The sequence below is a fragment of the Crocodylus siamensis genome, chromosome 2 (assembly GCF_052110815.1).
Source record: "Crocodylus siamensis isolate JL-2025a chromosome 2, ASM5211081v1, whole genome shotgun sequence".
NCBI lineage: Eukaryota > Metazoa > Chordata > Crocodylia > Crocodylidae > Crocodylus > Crocodylus siamensis.
This window is the reverse complement of record NC_143396.1, coordinates 31,102,483-31,118,126: the sequence shown is the minus strand read 5'-3', so window position 1 is coordinate 31,118,126 and position 15,644 is coordinate 31,102,483. Positions and strand designations below refer to the sequence as shown.

Sequence of the window (15,644 nt, the reverse complement as noted above, 5' to 3'; positions counted from 1 at the left end):
GCCCCAAAGTTTGGTGTCATCGGCGAACTTGGCCAGTCCTCTCCTGACTCCAATGTCCACATCATTAATGAAGATGTTGAACAATATGGGTCCAAGGACAGAACCTTGGGGGACCCCACTGGTCACAGGACACCATGATGAGTGACTTCCATCAGTTACAACCCTCTGGGTCTGACCACAGAGTCAATTTCCCAGCCAATGGATAGTGGTGGACCTAAGGCCACAATCAGCCAGTTTCGCCAAGAGGTGATCATAAGATACCAGCTCGAAGGCTTTTTTGAAGTCAAGATATATGACATCAATCTCTTCTTCCTTGTCCAGGTGATAGGTCGCCTGGTCGTAGAAGTAAATGAGATTGGTCAGGCAAGACCTACCCACAACAAACCCATGCTGGCTATTCCTTAGGATGTTGATGTCGGCCAGTCCATTAAGGATGGCCTCTTTAATAAACTGTTCTAACATCTTCCCTGGGCTAGAAGTCAGGCTGATGGGCCTATACTTAGCTGGATCCACTTTCCTCCCTTTCTTGAAGATAGGCACCACATTGGCCTTCTTCCAGTCTTCGGGCACTGCACCAGAGCGCCAGGAGTTTTCAAAGATCCGTGCCAGGGGCTGGGCTATGACGCTCGCCAGCTCCTTGAGTACCCTGGGGTGTAGACTGTCAGGGCCGGTGTACTTGAAGGTATCCAGCTTCTCAAGGTGTTCCTTCATGAGGTCAGCATTAATGGAGGACAGGGGATCTCCCTCACCCGGACATCCCTGTCCCGTAGCAGGCATGGGCATCCAGTGGGACTGATGAAAGATGGATGCAAAGTACCCATTTAATAGGTTGGCTTTTTCCTGGGCATCAGTTGTCAATTGCCCCATCTGGTTCAGCAGGGGTCCAGTGTTGCTCTTGCTTTTCCTTGATGCTCAAAGCTAGTTGGAGTTCAGTTGCAGCCTTGGCTTTCCAGGTTTGCTCCCTGCAGGACTGGACCAGTGCAGAGTAATCCTCTTTGGTGGCGAATCCCATCCTCTATCCTTTGTAGGCCTTTCATTTTAGCCTCAGGAGGTCTGCTAGATCCCGGGAGAGCCTGGGGAGCTGCTGTGCCCTCTTGCTGCCTTTCCTCCGAGATGGAATAGACTTAGCTTGTGCATTGAGGGATCGCTCCCTTGAGGAGCAGCCACTCTTCCTGAGCTCCCCTCTACCTGGGGTTGTGGTCCCTTAGGGCCTCACTGACAAGCCTCCTGAGCTTGTCAAAGTCAGCTTTCCTGAAGTCAAGGACTTCCGTGTTGCTGACTGACTCGCCAGCTTTATAGCGGATGGTGAAGGTGATCAGCTCGTGGTTGCTGTCACCCAGCTTCCCATCGATCACTATGTCGCCAGTTAGGTCTTCCCCAGTAGCCAGTACCAGGTCGAGCAGCGCTTTACCTCTCGTTGGCCCATAGACTTCTTGAGTCAGGTAGAGGTCATCCACGCATGAGAGGAAGCTTTGCGACCCTTGGATTTTGCTGAGTGATCCTCCCACAAGATGTCTGGGTATTTGAAGTCACCATGAAAACCATGGTCCTGGAGCATGCAGCCTCAGCCAATTTCCTGGGTGAACTCCTGGTCAAGCTCAGGACTTTGGGTGGGAGGTGTGTAGTAGACTCCCACCATTGTGTCCCCTGTGCCATGTTCCCCATGGATTTTAACCCAGAGGGTCTCCAGTCATTCACCCTGGTCGCCAATATCAGCTTGCAGGGACGCGTAGCTTTCTTGAAGATTGTCACAATCATGGTGTTCCTGAGATCATCTGAGATTTCTTCATCATTCCATATCCTTAAGAAGATGGCATGGCATTGTGATGTGAGCTCCTATCCCTCTTCCTTGAAGATATCTGTGCAGATTCCATTAGCTCCAGGTGCCTTGTTCGTCATCTGCTTGATGGTTTTCCTTACATTGTCAAGGGTTTGAGGGATTCTGAGATCATGTTTGACTAGGAGTTGCGGGATGAAGTTGAGAACATTCTCATCAATAACAGAGTCTCGATTGATAAGGTCTTCAAAATGCTCCTTCCAATGGGCTTTGATAGCTCCCCTTTCCTTGATCAGTCTCCTTCAGCCTTAGGTCTCAAGAGTGTTGGTTCCTGAGTGCTTAGGCCATAGATGGCTTTGGTGGTATTGAAAAAAACATGCATATTCTGAATGTCAGTGAGATGTTGAATCTCTTATGCCTTGTCTTCCCACTATCTGTTCTAATTCTAAATAAACTATAACAGGAAAAATTATATTTGATATAAAATACCCATCACCCTTGTATGATGCTATTCCTTTCTAAACTGTGAATAATAAAAGGGAAGACTGACATGTTATTTTTATATTACATTATAAATTATAAATCTGTAAACTTCTCTTCAAGTCTAAAAATAACAGTCTAAAAACAGTACCACAAATCTACTACTTCCCTGTGATCTCTGACTAGACTAAACAGCTATTCCCAGAAAACTGTCTCAGAAAACAACTATTGCTACTTTCTCTTCATTTTAATACTTGGATTCTAATCTAACCAAATATAACAATGAAGATGATCAATTGTTAGCACCCAATTACCCAGATTTGATATAATCTAATTTTTAAAATCTCCAGGTATTAAAAAAAAGATGTCTTGATTCTTCCAATGTATTTTAAATGGGTTTATTATCTTGCAATAGCTGTTACTATTTTGAAACGATAAGGCTACACAAGTAGGAAAGGAATAAATGTAGTTTAAATACCACTCTCAAATTCAGAATCAGAATTAACACAGTGAGCAGAGATCCTGGCGCTCTCTGATTTAAAAAATCCCTAAGTTTCAGATTTAAAAAAGTAACTCAAATCCACATTTTCCCAGTAGTGGTGTTTCATTTTAATCATGGTACAATGTGGATATTGGGTTACTTTTTTTAATCTGAAAATTGGGGATTTTTTTTTTATCAGAGAAAACCAGGATCCCTGATAGTGAATATACCTTAGTCTTTTACTGAAACAAGGAGCTCCTACTTACAGATCAGTATTTATTTGATGGAGACTTTGAAGCACTGCTAAAATTAAGTCCATACAGTTCAGCTTACATCAAATGATATGGTAGAAACTAGATGCAAAAATGTAGTAGTCCATAAAAGACAGATGAGAGCTGAGCCAATACTTTTCTTTTCATTTGATGAATAGCTTGTTTGCTTAAACATGTAGTTCTGGTATGTTTGGGGGAGAGTTTTCGTTTATGTTCACCCAGTAGTACAGTGGTCTCACATGGGTGGGGGGTGGAAGGGAGAGAGAGAGAGAGAATGTGTGTGTGTGGCTACATATAAAATACAAAGAGAGAAAGAGAGAGGGAGAAATACTACAAGATAACAGGGCAGTGATCTGGGAGGAGGGACAGCTGGAGTTCCAGTTCTCTGACAAATAATTAAATGTATTATATAAAAGTGGAGCCACATCAACATGAAAGATTCAAGGAGACACCCCAGAATACCTTATAGCTTGCTCTAGCTAAGGTCTCTAGACACTTTCCTGGGAGCTAGTGATAGCCTGGGGGCCAATTTAGTTTCATCCAACCCAAAATAAAAGGGTTTTTTTTCTTTCCAGCAAAAACAATGTAACCCACCCCCCTTCCCCATTGATGTATTTTTCTGTTCAGCTGCCAAACTGACCTGTCCCAGTCCACACAATCGTAGAACATAAACCTCCTGAAATGGCAGAATATAGAAGTCTCCTAATTAAACATCTCTAATGACTTTAAGCTGTTAAAAATTATTTATTAGTTAATATAGGTAAATATGGTTAATAATATAAATGTTGGCTCATTTTCTTTGACAGCAGGTTGTTTCCATTTGGAGAATTTTTTGTTGGATGCAGGTATTTATTTGGGGTAATCTTGCTTAATTATAAAAAGTAGATGAAGTTCTGTTCCCCCAAACATGGTAGGTATCAAGCTGCAGAAGGCAGTTCCTTTGTTCACATTCCAAGGATAACTTTCCCTCAGCTTTCTTCAGTGTCACACTGTAAGTGTTTCTCAGACTTCTTCTACCTTCTTTGTTTGCTTCTGTGGTGGTGTTACTGTTTCACACAGAGACCCACAGCTGCCATCAAATCTATCCTTGTGTTTGTTATTAGACCCTAAGGCCTAAGTACAGACAGTCAAAAGACCCAGGGGCTGAATCGATTCAGTCTTCACAGGTTAGTCTAAGCCATGTAGATTGAATCAATAGGCAAGTGAACAGACGTTCACCTTTGATTCCAGAAATGCAGCCACCTGCCTGCAATGACCCAGGCCAGAAGCTGGGGCTCCTTGCTCGGCTGAAGCAGACAGCTTGGGCCAAGGCTAGCCCAGCCCACCCTCTGAAGGGGTATTTGCAGGAGAGGTGCAAAACATCCTAGAGTGCTGGGGGACTGTGAGTTAAGTTGAATCTGGAGGGAATCTGGGACAGAAGTTCAATAAACTGATTTAACCTAAATCAGTTAAGTCTGATACTGCATCCATCCAGGTTTATCTTAAGCTGGTTCTGGCCATTTTGAAAGTGGTTTATGTGCACTGAACTTCTGTTGTGTTACAGATTTGAACCAGTTTCTGATCACTTACACAGGTATATGTGTGATTTTTGTCTGTAGCCTAAGAAACTCCTTGGGTTACCAGCAGCCTGGGCAAAGCCCCCTGCCACTGAATACTGCCAAACCCCACTCTGCAGGTCAGATCCACTGGCTATGCAGGCTGGATCCTGTCCACAGGCCATAGTTTGGTCCATATCTTTCTTCAAGTAAAAGGGGGTAAAATTGTAACTCCAAAAATAACGAATAGGGAATATAGAAATTGGGAGCCAAAAGAAGTAGTATGCTTCAGCTCCAGGAATAAAAGACATATTGCCAGGGTTTGTTCCCGAAAAGGAGCAGGAGATCAGCTATGGGATTTTCTCCACAAGAAAAAAATGGACTGTAGCCTGGGAAAAGTCCAAACTGGTAGTGGATGTCAAAATTGGAGGCTTTATCATCCCTGCAATGATAGATACAGGTTGTACCCAAATCATGGTAAATGCTGATTTGATTTCTGCATAGGCCAGAGAGCCAGAGACCTCAGTGAGTACGGTCTGCATTCATGGGGCATCCTATACGTATGAGGGAAGAATCTTAGGAGTGACAGTTATAGGCCATACTGAAGAATTAGCTGTGGGATTAGCAGATATTTTACCATGTCCCATGCTATTAGGATTTGATTGGCCATATTTAAGAGAAGTATTAAGACAGACAATGAAGAGTCCTAGGGACGAAGGGCAGGAGGACCAGCAAGATATGGTTTTCATAGGGATAGGCCTGCTTGTCTGGCAGCTTATCTGGCAGCTCCTTCCACTGCTCCTGCCATTTGCCTGGGAGGGCATGGTGGGGGCATGTGCCCCCGGATCTGTGTGGGGTGGGGCAGGGCGGGCAGGGCCGGGGCTGCACCAGGATGTGTTCCAGGAGGATTGCAGTGGTGCTGGGAGTGGGGGCTATGCCCTCTCACTGCTTGCCCAGCTGGGGCAGGATGGGTGTGGGACTGAGTTGCTGTGCTGCCTCCAGACAAGTGCACAGCGGTGGGAGCCCCCCCGCCCCCCGGTCCCCTGGACAAGCCATGGCTCTGTCCTACACCCACCCCACCCTGGCTGCGCGAGTTGTGGGAGGGCATGGGTGGGGTGTGTGCCCCGGGATTGGGCTGAGGCAGGCTGCATTCAGGTTGGGCAGAGGAGTGGGGGCTATGGGGAGGCTGCGATCACCTGAAAATTTGCTGTAGCCCCCCATAGTCACCACTGCCCACCTGGAGTGTGGCCTGGTGCAGCCCTGGCCCTGACCACCCCATCTTGCACAGATCCAAGGGTACACGTGCCCCCCATGCACTCCCAGATGAGTGGCAGGAGCAGCAGCAGAAGCTGCCACATGAGTCACCAGACAAGCAGCTCCCAGACCACTGGCGCACAGCAGCGGCCCCCCCGCCGCGCCCCCAATGAACTGCAGCTCCATCCCATGCCTGCCCTAGTTCCTGTCCTAGGCCAAGCCTCACACCTTCCCCCACTGTGGTGGTGTTGATCTGCCCCCCCACGCCTTTTCTCTCCCCTCTCCCCTTCCACCACAACAGTCTTACCAGCTGGACGCAGCTGTGTTGAGCATCATAAAGGAACCAATCCCCCATTTATAACATTGTTCCTATGGAAAAACTGGTTCTGAGTTATGATGTTTTGTCTTAAGATGAAGTTTTCAGGAACCAATTGTGTCATAAGTCCGAGGACTGCCTGTATAGGCCCATTTCTAGACCCAGTGGTAAAATTGTAAATAATGGTGCAGAAAAAGTTAAAATCTGTCAATAGATACTTCTGTTCTGTATGTAGAAATTATGAGGAAGATGGATTCAACCAGAGTGAATGATGTAGAGAAACTGGAATAGTTACCATCTGTAACAGAGCAGGATTTGAAAATTTATCTTCTGGAGGGCTTACACCCAAGATTCTCAAATGAATGACCTGACTAGTATTTTGAGGAAAACTGGGAAAATTGCAAAGGGCTGTAGAATTTTCAGTGTCATTCCAATATTTAAGAAAGGCAAAATGACAATCAAGGGAACAGGAGATGGGTCCGCCTGATGTGAATCTGCAGTAATAAAATGGAATAGTTGATTTAAGACTTTATCAACAAAGAGTAGGATGGTAATAATAAAGTAATGTTATTTGGCTTGACTTCATGGATGATAGCTCTTGTCAAATAAACTTGTCCATTTTTTACAAGATTCAGGGACTGGTTGGTGACACTGGATATGTTTAATTCCAGTTTCTGGGGACAATCCAATGGCCTTCACATGAAGTGTCTGGTTGTAATGAAATCTCTAGTCTTGGAGTCTTTTTATCTATCTATGAATTCCTCAGTTCATTCCTTTTCTTCATAGGCTATGACAAAGAATACAAAGTACTGTATTGCCATCAATATGTTCAAAACACATGCAGCTCTGGGTTAAGACTGACAACAATTTTAATACTTCAGGGTTTAGGTCAGGTGCCAACATGGGTCAGAAGGGAAATTTTGCTTCAGTGGATAATTTGGCAGATAAATTCTAGCCAGAAAATGTGTATTTTTCTACCATTCATCCAGAGGCATAACTAGGTAGTGGTGCATGGAGAAATATCTGCAGCCAGCAGTGCCACATTGGCTAGGAGAGCAGTGGCCGTAGCTGTTATTTATGTATCCCCTTCCCCCTCAAGTCAGTGAGTGGGGCTCGTGTACTGGTTGCCCTTTCTTACTTCTGCTACTGCTTTCATCGAAAGCATTTAAAAGTGAGCACAGCATAGGCTGGATCAGTAATGAGATGGTACAAAGAATCCTCACTCTTTGCTAGTTGGCCTGTATGTCTTGTGGTTGGGAACACAATGTTATTTGGTAAATGTGATATCTTTTATTAGACCAACTGAGTAGTTGGAAAAATTGTTCTTTTCAAGTTTTTGGGCACAGGCGCCCTTCTTCAGACATAGGGAGAGTCTGTAGTTTCCTCAGAGATTAGATTCGCAGAAACCTTAAGGTTCTTTTACCTTCTTCTGCAGCAATAAGTGTGGGTTGCCCTATACATCTACGTGTATCTTACTGAATCAAGTATCTGTCGTTGGAAGGGGCCACAGCATTGGTAGCACCTTGGGGGACCTATACATGTGCATCAAGGCTGCCCTGATGTGCTGTAATTACCATACTCCAGTGACATGTGTATCAGCATCCCCAAACTGAAAAATGGTAGCAGGGGCACTTTAATTAAAGCTTGTTCAACAAGCTTTAGTTAAAGCACCCCCACCACCATTTTGCAGTGTGAAGATGCTGATACACGTGACACTCTGGGTGCTTTCATCAGAGCAGCTCTCAGAGCCTATCTAATTAAAGTCCCCCTCCCCCGCCTCCTAGATTATATATAAAAGCACCCTTGGTTTCTCCTCTTTTCAACCTGTAGCACATAATAGTTTCCCAAGGAATTTTGAGGTTTAGCTTAATCCAAGATATTAGGCTGCAATATAAGGGTAACATTTAATAGCCTGTGATATATGAAGAAGGTTAGACTATGTGATCTAGTGGTTCATTTGGCCTCAAGCTCTGTGAATTTATGAAGATGTGGCACACTTAATTCTGCTACAGTAAAAAAATGAGACTCTAGCACTCTTTTTTTTTTAAACTTAGTTGATTCCAGTTCTTTATGGGACTACAGAGCTTCTACACACACTGCTCAAATGTCTGGTAATTAGCTCTGTGTGTGATAGTTAACAAAGGCTTTGTTATATTTTTAATAATGTTGTTTATAAATTCAGACTTCTTCCTGTGTTGTTCTTTCAATTTGTTTAAAAAAAAATTCCTTCAAATGGAAAGGGAACCTAATGAGCCCTCAATGGTGGGAAAAATAGTAAGGTTTTCTTAGTAATTTTATCAGATACTTTATTTCTGAGACCAGTGTAACTATAACTGAGGCTAAATGAAAAGAGAAAAGAGGGATTTCACAGGGTTGCAGAAAGCAAGGCTGAGTATCGCTGACTCCTGTTGGGTAGACCGGTCTATCAGGATTCTCACTTGTGATCCTGCTCTCTGAAAGAAGGTTTCATGTACCTCTAGTCTTACACAACTCTGTTGTTTAGAGGTGGGGACATGATTACTTACCTTACCACAATGTGGCTCACAGCAATAAAGTAGAGGGTGTCAGCAGTCACTCAACTGCAATCCTGCTGGGTGGAAATAAGTGAGCCACTGTTGGCCCTCCCAAACATTAACCTGTTTTCTTCTTGAGAGTGTGAAGACAAAAAGGCCTCCACCCATCATCCATACCTTGTAATTTGTTAGAGTCATGGAAGGCCACATTTTCAACTACTAGCTGTTGTGTGCAAGCAGTATAAGTGCGTGTATGTGTAGACTAACGTGCATACATAAAGGGCGACCAACCTCTTGGTACAGTTCTCTGTGCTTGTACCGGATATATATACAGATACCTTAAGAAAATGTGCCAAAAGAAGTGAATAAAAGAGATCAACTAGGTGCATAGTATAGCACTCTCCTTTGATTTATCTGTCTGGCCTTACAAAGCCAAAAGTGTTCAGCACTGAGAAATAGGAGTATAGAATTTACCTTATCTGTACCTTATCACACCAAGTCCTCCATTAAAGTTACTTATGTGTAGGAATATCTCTATCTTTACTGGGAATATATGTATGGGCCCAATAAACTGAACTAGATCAATTTGAATTGGATTAATACCCTCTGGAGTAATATGAGTGTTCATGTTTTCTCAGATAATTCGGCGTTTCTCAGAGAACTGCTTTAATACAAAATTCCTTGCTAAGCATTCCACTTTCCCTCAAAATTTGCAACAAGATTCTTGACTGTGATATGCATTTGCACCCTTGAACTGTGTGAAATAACAGTAGTTATCAATTTACAGTTACTGCAGACAAAAATGAAGAATTGGAATTTGTATTCCCTGTATCAGTAGAACTATTGTTTCCACTGCTAACATGCACAAACTTGGGAAAAGTAAAACAGGTGTTATGAAGGAAATTGATGACAAACACTTTACAGCTACCAGATTATAGCATTTTATGTATTGGAAATGTGTGTGTGTTTATGCATATAGACAAATAAACTATGTCACCTCTTGGTCCCATATTTTAAAGGGGCCCTCCGCTTCATGAAAATGGAGGTTTTATTTTTTTTTCTAGAAACTACTTTCTGAAATCAATCCACCAACTGCCCTTTTATGCACTCTGATGGCAGGATGAAGACCCCAAGTTTAATTTGAAAGTCACCTCTAGGAATGTAAATCTTTGTGTTTGGTTAATTCAGGGTTGTTCAAACTTCAATCCATCTCTTATAATATACACAACATGATCAGGAGGGAGCATTCCAAATACTAGTTATGTAGATTTTTAAAAAGGCCCAAGGACATTAGGCTGTCATATCCTATTGGAATATCATGAAAATTAAGCATGTAACTCTACTAGGCTCCACTGAAAATCTCAGCTAAAATCTGTTAATTTTGCTCCATGTTAGCTATTGGTTTTATTATTAAAACACTGTATTCAAGTACACAATATTAAACTCTATTCACATTATATTCTTGTCTGTGAGCTCATAGTGTGTTGAATATGATTTTTTTAAATATATATTCATTTATACTACATGCTGCCTGCAGTAGGGCTATTAGAGCAAAATGGTAAGGATCACGCTGTGGGTCCACTGATGAGGTTTTGATCCAAGCTTAACATTTATGTTGAAGCCTCCCTCCAGAGTCAATCCAGCTAAGTGAGTGCTTGGTCAGTAGGGCTAGAAGGTAAAAGGTATGCAGATGTGATGCTAGCTGCATCACTCTTTTGTGTGCTAGTGGGTACAGAAAATGGTGCATCTTAACTACACAAGCCTGAAGGGGCCTCTAGGCTTGAATGAACCTTTTATTATTACTGCTTGTTATCTTTAACTCTGAATACTTTAAATAATTTGGGGATGCAGTCTGAATAAGACATGCTATATAAAATAAAATTACTATGCAATGTAAGAGAAGTATATACACTACTTTTAAATTGTACCATGTGGGCTCTTCTACATGAGACGCTATATTGCCATAGCATTGGCGGGCTCTTTGCTACTGCCCAGTAGGGTTGGAAATGACCAATGCGCCACTGGGACTGCACAGTAATGCTAAAGCTAAATGACTGTGTAGTAACAACCCTGCATTAACTATAAATTGCATGTGGTATAAACTGTGGTATAAACTGCATTAGGTATGAACTAATTATACCCTGTATTAGGTATAAACTGTGTTTAGAACAAGTTAAGCATAAAACAGAAATGCAACGGTATCCTGAGAAACTGAATCTAAGGGTATGAACTGGGAGGTGAGTATGATCTTTTGTAGGCTTTATGGAATAGATGGCTTTTTAGAAACAGTTTGAAGAAAGGTCAAGACCAAGATACTGGGGCTGTGCGAAGCTTAGGGTGCTGATTTGATTCGGAGGCGATTCGGCCGATTTGGTGACTGAATCTCTGAATCCAAGTTGAATCAGGGGACTAATTAAAAGGTCTGAATCAATTTGAAGCTCTCCAGATTGATTCAGAAAAGATTTGGAGAGCTTTGGTGATTCAGGCTGTCCCCGCCTGCTGCAGCAGGGAGCTAGATCCGGACTCAGAGCTGGTAAGTAGGGGGTGGGGGAGGGAAGACTGGAGTGGGGGGAGGGGACCATGGGGGGACCTCTACCAGGCCCCATCCCCTACCTGCTCCACCAGGCTCCCTGAGCACCTCCAACCGCTCCCCCAGCCCTTCCCATGGCTGTCCAGCCCACCCCAGCTCCCAGCTCTTTAAAAAAAAAAGCCCACTTACCGGGTGCTGCTAGATGAGGGGGCAATCCCTGCTGCCTTTCACTGCCCCATGCCATGTGAGGGGCTCTGCCACAAGCCCCCCAACCCCCACCCGCTCTCCCAGCTCCCCCCCATGACTGTCCTGCCTGCCCCAGCTCCCAAGCCCTTCAAGAAAAAAAACAAAAACCCCAGACTCATTGGCTGCTGCAGCAGACAAGGGGCTTTGGGGGGGTTGTGCAGAGCCCCACACACAGCATGGGGCAGTGGGGGGCAGCAGGGATCACCCCCCCACTGGACAGTAGCCAGTGAACAGGGCTTTTTTTGTTTTTAAATGGCTGGAGCTGGGGTTGGGCAGGGCAGCCATTGCCGGGGCTGGGAGAGTGGATGGGGGATAGGGCCTGTGTGATTCAGAGATTTGGCTGATTCAGCAGCAGCCGGATCTCCGGATCAGATTCAGCCGAATCGATTCGGGACAGTGATTTGAATCACCAGATTGAATCACTGCCCCCCAAATCGGCCAAATCCAAAGCAAATACTAGCCACTTCATGCAAGCCTATGGGATACCCACATAACTGCAAAAAATATTGTTTCATAGTTTCTAGGGTCGGAAGGGACCTGAGCAGATCATCTAGTCCGACCCCCTGCCATAGCAGGAAAGAATACTGGGGTCAAATGACCCCAGCAAGATGTTCATTGTGGAAGAAGGTATATGAATGCAAAGGGATCAATCATGGTGAAGGCTGGGTGAAGTACTTATAGGAGAAGACACTTATAGGAGAAAATAGGGCAACTGTAGAAAATTGAATTCCTTTGAAAGAGTAGATGTAAAGTTGAACTGTACATATAAAAGTAGGGCCAATGCATAGAGTGAGAAGAGACAGTGTCATACCAATATCCACTGTACTGAAGAGAGTGAAAATTATTCTGGGGACAAAAAGGGTTATTGTGAAGCTATAAAGAAGATATAGTTATTAAAAATAAGGTTAATATATTTTAATGAGACTCTCTTTTATGCTAAATGAGATTTGATGGTTTTCCTGCTTAGTGCTGAAGATGTAACCCAAATTTAATTATGACTTGCCTACAGTTATAATCAGATTGTGAGACTTCTTGCTGCTTGGTCTGAAAGAATGAAACTGATTTCTCAAACTAGCAGTAAAGTATGTCTACCTAATTTAGTCTGATTTCCCAGTTTTGTATTCATTATTTTTATAACTGCCCCCAGAAATTAGTGACAATTTTTGCAGCGGAGGTAAGAATGTTGTAGTGATGCTATATACCCAGAAAATCCACAAGGGGCTACAGATTTCAACTGATGCTGAATATAGTCTTCTTTCTTTGTATAGGGAGTCTTATATTTATTTTCAGCAAATGTTACATCCCTAAAGCAACAGTCAGCTAATGAAAGTTACATTTTACCACTATAACATTTGCAGAATAAAGAAACTACTAAACTCTTTGTTAATAATGAAACTTGGGTGAGCCATGAGTTTTAAAAGAACTTACCTGCAGGTACTTTACACTTTATTTTTATTTGAAACATTTATTTCTGAGCTTTATGAACTTCTGATTAAACTTTTAAAATAAATGAGATGTGAGAAGACTAGATGGAAAATGAAATATAGAATCTTTTGCCTCTGGCTCAACAGTTTGAATCCAACCTAGATCAGTTGTGACTGAAGGTAGAGTTATCTTGTCATTGTTTGATAACCTACATGTGAGTGGTGCTCCCCTCCTTGTGCCAAAAAAATCTTCAGCTGCTATCTGTCTCCCTGCTCTTACCCTCTTCCCCTCCCTTAAAAAGACAGGAAGGAGGCCTCTGAGGGCCAAACTGTTCATATGCTGGTGGATGTACTGAGGAAGTGGGCGTGGACATCTGAGGTTTGTAATTTTTCACCAGAATGGAGGAGGAATCTAGTGAGCTTGGGCAGAGTGCAGTAGCTCATAAGTACCCTACTCCCTATTCTCCACTCAAGTTCTGTGAAATGTGCAGCAACACTTGCTTCTTGCTCCTTGAGTCCTCTTCAGAAGAGCAAGTAGCTCTTGAGCTACTTGGCTGTCATCCTCAGAATCCTCTTTCTGCTTCTTGGAGGCAGGAGAAAGACCTGGAAAGACCCAACACTGCAGTGGAACAGGCAGCCTGAATTTTCAGCAAAACACAGCATATTATGACATGGTAAGCATTTGTAAATTCTGACTAAGATATATGAGTGGAATGCGGGGAATCTTGTATTATACCTCTAGGAGATATGTTTTCATTGTGGAGGAATAACTTCAGTTATAATGGTACTAGAACATGTATAATTTGGTCATGAGAACCATGTTAATATCTTAAATGCCCATTTTGAATATATAAGGTGTGATTTTCAAAAAATCCATTATTGTTGGCTTAACTTTACTTCCACTGAAGCCAACACTCTGTGGACCTTAGCACTGTTTTTGAAAATCCGACCCTAAAGGGCAGTAGTGTGTTAGATGCTTTACTGACATATTTGAAGTCAGAGTTCTTTAAAATACTTATATCTAGACAGATTATAAACATAGTCTACTATACTGCAGTTAAGGAAAAGCATTATGAGGTGGTGTTCCATACTTTTTCCAGAATTGTAGAATTTTTGATAGCAAAGGTCTACTCTTGGAAGAAGAAAGAATTGAAGGAACACAGTGTTGAGACATATCTAAGTAAGGGCTCCGCTATACTCATCATTTTGCTGGTTTCTGTAAAACGCTGTTTTAAGCACTGTGGCAACGTGGGAACTCCTTGACTAGTCACAGTACTAGTCTCCCACCTGCCTCTGGGCACGCCGCCTGCCTTTCTCATCTGCCACCCCTTGTTGTTTAAAAATTAAGGTCTTAATTAGGCAGGAGGCCCTGTTCGTATGCCCTGTTCTCCTGGGCTTATGTATGCAGCTCCAGCCACCCCTATACTGTACCCCAAGCCTCGCAGATGTTCCTAACAGCTGAGCTCTGCTCTGGCCAGGGGCTGGGCTCAACCCATCCCAGTGTTAGGCCTCTTGCTTTCTGCCCCATCATGGGCTACGCTCATACCACCTCCCTCTCACTGAGGCCTCTCTCACTCCACCACCTCTCACGCTGTCTCTCTCATACTGCCCCCTTGCAGGGCCACTCTTATACCGCCCCTCCTTTTCCCAGGGCCACACCCTGCCCTCACTTGGAGGGTCCTGGGGCTTGTTTCCCTGCACTCTCTGGCCAGCCAGCGCGCGGCCTCTTGGGCCACTCCTGCAACCCTCATCCGAGTGAGCGCTGGGTGGTTAGCAGAACACTGCAGTGACTCTGCCTCTAGTCCCTCACCAGGTCGCTCACCCAGTCGCTCTGAATTAGGGGCTCCTGGCTTGCCCTGTTGTCTACCTGTGGCACTTACTCAGCCACCCCACCCAATCAGCCTCTGGCCCACCTGTGGCCTCAGGTGCCTGAAGGCTTACCTGGACCTAACCTGGCCCCCTCAAGCCCCATGTTCACTGAGTCCCACTTCATGCCCTTTCCTCACAGGGCCTCATCTCAGGCCCCCTGTTCTCAGGGCCTCATTACTCAGCTGTATCGGCATTCACCTGTTGTAACCATATCCTGGCCCCTAACTCCGGCCTCTCTCATTGAGCTCCAAACCCCTCTCACTGTGTTCCTTGCCCCACACACGAACAGTTGGGGCTCCTAGGCTCTGGGCTTCTTGCCTTTTCACTAGGCTTCAACCCCTTTGCTTGGCTCTCTGGGCCTCCTAACTGCCACTCTAGTGCAGGCTATTAGGTGCCCCACTGCACACTGCTCTGCATCCCCTGAGGCCCGTACTCCGCCCTCTATGCTGGGGCCTGGGGTCAAACACACCCCCTGAAGGCTCAGGTGCCACTCACCAGTGTGTCTGGTCCCTCCACTTTCACTCCTCGGGGTCTTACACTTCCCCATGGGCTCAGGTGGCTGCAGCCATGCCTGGCCCCACTCTCCACTATCTGGGGTCTTGAACCCTACATGGGCTCAGGTGGCCACAACCGTGCCTGGCTCCAACTGCCTCTGATGTTAAATGATCCACCCGAAGGTGGGGGCTGGGTTTTAGGTGCCCCCACTCGCCTAAGGTGGTAGCTGGCCTAAGGTGCTCTGCCATAACCATATGTAGCTAAACTGGTTGTGAAGTTTGGAGTCTAATCGTATTTTTATAAAGGTATAGATTTCCAGTAAATTTCCAGATTAATTTCCAATTACAAATAAGTTTCTTATAACTGGTTGATTTTTGTGGTGATCCCGACTGATTCTTGCCTGCCACATCTTGATGGAAAATTATGTTTCAGGAGGGATGTAATTTTAACAC

General features: G+C 44.3%; 1 long non-coding RNA gene across 3 annotated transcripts in view; it reads left to right on the top strand.

Annotated features, from left to right (window-relative positions):
* The window catches only part of LOC149870118 (uncharacterized), a 94,396-nt gene that overhangs the window by 22,918 nt on the left and 55,834 nt on the right, over window positions 1–15,644 (top strand). The window lies entirely within an intron of this gene.